The sequence below is a fragment of the Pinus tabuliformis genome, chromosome 1_2 (assembly GCF_031772625.1).
Source record: "Pinus tabuliformis cultivar Carrire ecotype Pingquan chromosome 1_2, CPIR1, whole genome shotgun sequence".
NCBI classification, from domain to species: Eukaryota; Viridiplantae; Streptophyta; class Pinopsida; order Pinales; family Pinaceae; genus Pinus; species Pinus tabuliformis.
This window is the reverse complement of record NC_142298.1, coordinates 493,761,265-493,767,132: the sequence shown is the minus strand read 5'-3', so window position 1 is coordinate 493,767,132 and position 5,868 is coordinate 493,761,265. Positions and strand designations below refer to the sequence as shown.

At 36.6% G+C, this 5,868-nt stretch overlaps 1 pseudogene; it reads left to right on the top strand.

The window, feature by feature from the left end:
• The first annotated feature begins 4,893 nt into the window (after window positions 1-4,893).
• Window positions 4,894-5,622, top strand: LOC149206481 (heat shock protein 90-1 pseudogene; annotated as a pseudogene).
• Window positions 5,623-5,868: the final 246 nt, after the last annotated feature.

The window sequence follows — 5,868 nt, the reverse complement described above, 5'->3', positions numbered from 1 at the left end:
AGGCTCGTTAAAACATAGCGATGGGTTTGCCTGAAGGGAAAATTATAGAACAAGCATATGTTATCCTCCTCAAGCTTGACAAAAATAAAGAGGTACTGGTCAGCAATGACTGCGGAAAATTGGGAAGAAAACTTGAAGAAAGTTTGCTGGTAGCAAGTCACTCTTGAACATGACACTTCTACTCCGTGTCCGAGTCGGGTTGGGTTGTTTCATTCACCGGTCACATCACTGTCTAGTCAATTTAATGTCTTAAATTTCTCTACATAAATTATCAATCCGGGTGTCGTAAACTGATGAAGTGTGGTGCACTATATGTGCTTAGTTAACCTTTCTCTTACTTTGTTGTTTTATAGTTTATGTTGTTTTTGGGGTTTTGTTCTTGTTGGTTTTCTAAGGTCTTAAGAATACTTTTAAAGGACAAGTATGGATAAAGATTTCAAGACAAGGCCTATGTCCTTAATGGTAACTTCCAAAACTTAGTACTTCAAAAGAACTTAAAACATGTTATTGATGGAGTTAGTATTTAAACAAAAGTGTACATATACAACTAGTTCAATCAAAATAAAATGCAATAATCAAATAATGAGAGAATGACTATGAGACCCAGTATCCTTGCTGCTTCAGCAAAAGGACACGATGATTCTATCACGTCATTAGTTCATTAAAAGGCTATGTGCATCACTAATCTACAATCAACTTGAAAGCAATTTATGTACAATAATATAAATGTTAAAAAGAAAATAAAATGCAGTAATTCAAACTGTACATTAATATACATGAAAATCAGAAAAAGAAATACAAGAAAATAAAGTAAAGACATCTGTACATTAATATACATAAAATAAGAAAAAGAAATGCAAGAAATTAAAGTGACAACTATACAAAGCAGGGGCCCCCTACCACCTATGAAATCAAAGCAAAATTAAACACACTTGCATAAATTAAAATTGCATGAATGAAAATCTAATCTACCTTACATTCTACAAAGCAATATTTACAAAATGAAATCTACTCTACTTACATCCTAATATGCTCCATGACATCTACTTCACATCTCCTTCCATGTTGAGAACATCAAAGCTTTATTCAATTTCTTCAAAAGTGCAAAGTACAACAAAGCTCTCCAAAGCTTTCAAAAGCCATGGGACTAACAAGCTAAAAGGACTAAAAAAAGACTAGCAAATGAAGGAGAGAGATCTCCTATTTATACAAAAAGATGAGAGCCATCTCATTAATGATAATCCATGAATCTCTCCCTCTACCTCTAGAGTCCTAATCAAAATAGGAACTGATAAGACACATGTCTTCTTAGAGTTACAATACAATTAGGAGATGTGACACATATCCTCATGATCCCATGATTCTTTCCAACCAAATTCGAATTTGGCCTTAGAGTGCCACATAAGGGTCTTCTAGAAGTCTCCTTTCAACCTACACATGTCAACAAACTCAACCCATTTGTTAGGTATAAGCATATGCACATTATTTTCTAATGTTTAACCACAAATTCACTTAAAAGGCTTAGAAATAATAATGATTGGAAAAACATAAAGGTGGCCCAATGATAATGAAAGTGGGATGAATGTGGTGACATAGTAGTGAAATGGAGGTGAAATGGAAGTGATATAATGGACATAATAGTGAAAGTGTAATGCAAATGAATGACATTTTCAGGACTCAACATACCCCCCAACTGAAGGTATTGCATGTCCTCATGCAATATATATTACATTAACTCTTTTGATCCTTGAGCTTTGGCTTAACTTTGCATGATATCATTTGATAACTTCATATTTCTACAAAGTGTTTCACTTGAATTGCAACATGGTTGGTTCTTGTGTTACAACCATTTTTTGTTGCCTTCTATTTTGATCTTTGAACTTTGCATAATGATATTTTGATTATTGTTGCAAAGTATATCTTTATTGGATTGCATAATAGTTGGTTCTTGTGTGACAACCATGATTTTGTTTGTATCCAATTTATCCTTTAAGCACTTTTTCAAAAGCCATTGTATGCTCATAATAGCAATGTAATAATTAATATATGTTGGAAGTATGTGAGCTCTTGAATATGATATGGACATGGCAAGATATGAATATGAATGTATTCCCCCCCCCAACTGATGGTATTGGCAATTTTATGAAATGAGGAAGAGAAATGTTTTTCCAACAATTATCATTCTAGCTTTTTATGGAATTCTATGTTTAAAAGTTAGAAAATTCCGTACCTTCACTTACCCTTTGGAATGGATGAGTTGTATGTGTGGTGGCTGAAAACTTCTGATCATTTTCTTCTTCAAGTGGCTGATCAAGAGGAGTCATGGATAGAGAGATAAGATGACTTTTTATTGCTTCTACTAAAACTTGCTGAATCTGCTCCAAAATGCTGAAAATAATAGTCTTCATGTCTTCAAAACTCATTGGCACAATTCCTACTATGTGAAAAGATGTTCTGATGTCGAACATAGTAGGAAATTGTTGGCTTAGTGGCCATTAATGGATGCCACTAGTCAACATGAGAACTCTCACCATTGATGACAATGAGAGTCAAGATGCCCAAACACATCTTGCTAGGTATGAATGAATTTGCTGATGTCGAGTCACCTAGAAGATCTAACGAACAAGGGACATTAATGTATTCCCATTGTTTGTCAGCATGAGGACTTGCCATTAAGGCATGCAAGCCTCAAGGTGTTTTTACAAAGAACTTAGACTCAAAGGACTATGGACTCAATAATTTGCATTGAAGCAGGGCTTATTTGCGGAATGAAAATGACAAGGAATGGAAAATGAAAATGGAAAATGGCAATGGAGAACAGAAATGGCAATGGCAATAAGCATGTGAATGAGCCTTTTTCTTTTATTTGTGGGTTATGAATGGACAAAAAGAGATGGAAAGTGTATGTGAATGTAAGTGGAAAATATGGAGGAAAATGGGATGAATGGTTTATTATGAGGTATGGATGTGATGGATGGATATGATGGAGACAATAGTATCTGAAAGTTTTTCAAGTGTTTGGATCTGATTTTACATCAGCATATTTCCTCTTTGTTGCTGATCATCCTCTTATGAAACAAATTGGTCTCTTAGAGAGACACCATTCTCTTGTAGTCATTTGTCCTTCCTCCTGAAACCTGCAAAAAAACTAATACTTCTTCTGCAATGGAATGTAAGATTATCAAAGGAGAGAGGTGATCAATCTCTCTAGTTATGATATTTACACACAAAACTAAGAATTTGTATTAATGAAACAAGTTCTCAAAGGAAAAATCAAAAGAATTTATACCTGCTTTGGAATTGGTGTCCAAGTTGAATGTTGCTTCTTTTCAGCAATTTATTTCATTATTTGCCATTTCAAACTCTAATGATATATTTCTCATTGTATAGATCTTGTTGAGATCTTTCCAATGGTACTTAAATCTTCAAAATCTGATTTTGTATGAGAAAGATAGGTTGATTTGAACAATGAGGTTTTTCTGGCTGCGGAATTGGGGAACAGCTCTGTAGCTAAAAATCTTGAATAAAAAGTTAGCCATTCATCTTTCATTATTAGTCCAAAATTAATCAATACCTTAAGAAAAGTGAGAAAATAACTTCTTCATTTCATTGATTCAAAATTATTATTTTTTCTTGACATGCAGCGACTTAGTGTGGCGACTCAGTGTGGCGACTTTGTGATAATACACAATTTGACTTCCCTTTGACCGGGGTCTTTTTCATCAAATTTGACCAAATGAATAGGACACCATCCATGTACTAACATTTCCCTAGCTACCCATGTGACTTGTTTTGCTTGATGACACCTGCAACCTAGAGTTTAACAAAACAGCTGCGGAATCCAGAATTGGCTGCGGAAATCCTGTGTGAGCTGCGGAAACGCTGTATTGGCTGCGGAAAGCCTGTGTGAGCTGCGGAAACGCTGTATTGGCTGCGGAAAGTGCAAAGGGTAGAAAGTACTGTGAAATGGAGTGTCTGTGTGCGTGGAAGAGAAAAAAAATGTGGAGTGAAGGCTGTAACAAATTGCAGTCCAACCTCAATAGATACTTCATATCCAACAAGATCTTGCAATCATTCGAAAACTTGTGATGACTCTGTCTACAAGATCTGGTTTCAACATGCGTATAAACATTGTCTTCTGGCTATAGGCTCTAGCCCCTCCCTGGATATCTTTGCATATGATCCTCAAAATGTATATCGACATATGTAACAAGCAAACAGCTGTTGTAAACCTTTCTTGTTGTGATGGTATCGCTAGTCTCATCTCATCTGGCAGACTTTTTTTATTGTTTGGTGGAAACTTTGTCAACATCGATACCTCATTCGATGTTTTGATGGATGAAATTGCTTGGGATGCCGGGTGAAACTAAGTACACACAGTGTGCTAACTGTTGGTCACATGAGGCTATTGGTAAACGGACTGTAATCAAGGTTTGAAGCACAGCCGTGGAGTTTGCAGCGGGAGTTATGCGGCTGTGAAGAGCCGTATGTAATTGGCTTACGTAACAGAGCCGTCTTCACTTGGATCACTGCTGGTTTTAATGAATTGCAACGGGTGGCATATAGGCAGAGGACGTGGTGGCAAAGAGTCCAGCACATAATCAAATTGGCGTTATCCTTCTTCAAGCACGCGGAATACATCAAACTGTCAGTTAATAACTCAATTTTTTCACGCGGCAGCAAAAAAGAGGCTCCAAAGAACCGAATATTTCTCCCAGACCGCCACAAATTTTCTCAAACGGTTTCTGGGTTATCTAATTAACCCACATGGCAAAAAAACTCATGTTTTAGTTTTTTGAAATTCGTCTCCATTTGGGCAAATCGAACGTTTGAAGTTTGACGTTTTTCCTGTGTTTACGCATTTTTCCTGAGTTAACAGTTCTGCATTCGGCTGTGAAATTGATTTTGAATATTTTTTTTTATATGGAATACTTGGAGGAGAGGCGGCTGAAGGATCTGATCAAGAAGCATTCCGAGTTCATTAGCTACCCCATTTATTTGTGGACTGAGAAGACCACCGAGAAGGAGGTCAGTGACGACGAAGAGGAGACAGAGGAGAAGAAGGAAGATGAAGGGGATATCCAGGAAGTGGAGGAGGAAAAGGAGAAAGATAAGAAGAAAAAGAAGGTAAAGGAAGTGTCGCATGAATGGAGTCTCGTCAACAAGCAAAAGCCCATCTGGATGAGAAAGCCAGAGGAGATTACAAAGGAAGAGTATGCATCGTTCTATAAGAGTCTCACCAATGATTGGGAGGATCACTTGGCCGTGAAGCATTTCTCTGTAGAGGGTCAATTGGAGTTCAAGGCTATTCTCTTTGTTCCGAAGAGGGCTCCGTTCGATCTCTTTGATACAAAGAAGAAGCTCAACAATATTAAGCTTTATGTGAGAAGGGTTTTCATAATGAACAACTGTGAGGAGATTATTCCCGAATACCTAGGGTTTGTGGACTCCGATGATCTGCCCCTGAATATCTCTCGGGAGATGCTGCAGCAGAACAAGATTCTGAAGGTGATCAGGAAGAATTTGGTGAAGAAATGTATTGAGATGTTCAACGAGATTGCCGAGAACAAAGAGGACTATGCCAAGTTTCCGCAGCTAAGTTGCAAAACCTTATTAAAATAGGATACAGTGTTTTGAAGACCACTACAAAGCAAAACCAGACAATTTTGGACAATTTGAACCTATCAAAGTAGTTGAGTTTCATTTTTTTCATCAATTTTTTTTTTTTATTGAATCAATTGAAATGTTGAAGTTTATTTTGTCTCCTATTTTTTTCTTAACAATTCTTTTTCTGATTCTCCAGATCACACAAAGTGCAAGAGGAGAGCATACTCAAGAATTATTAACCCTTTTTTTTTACTTAACAAT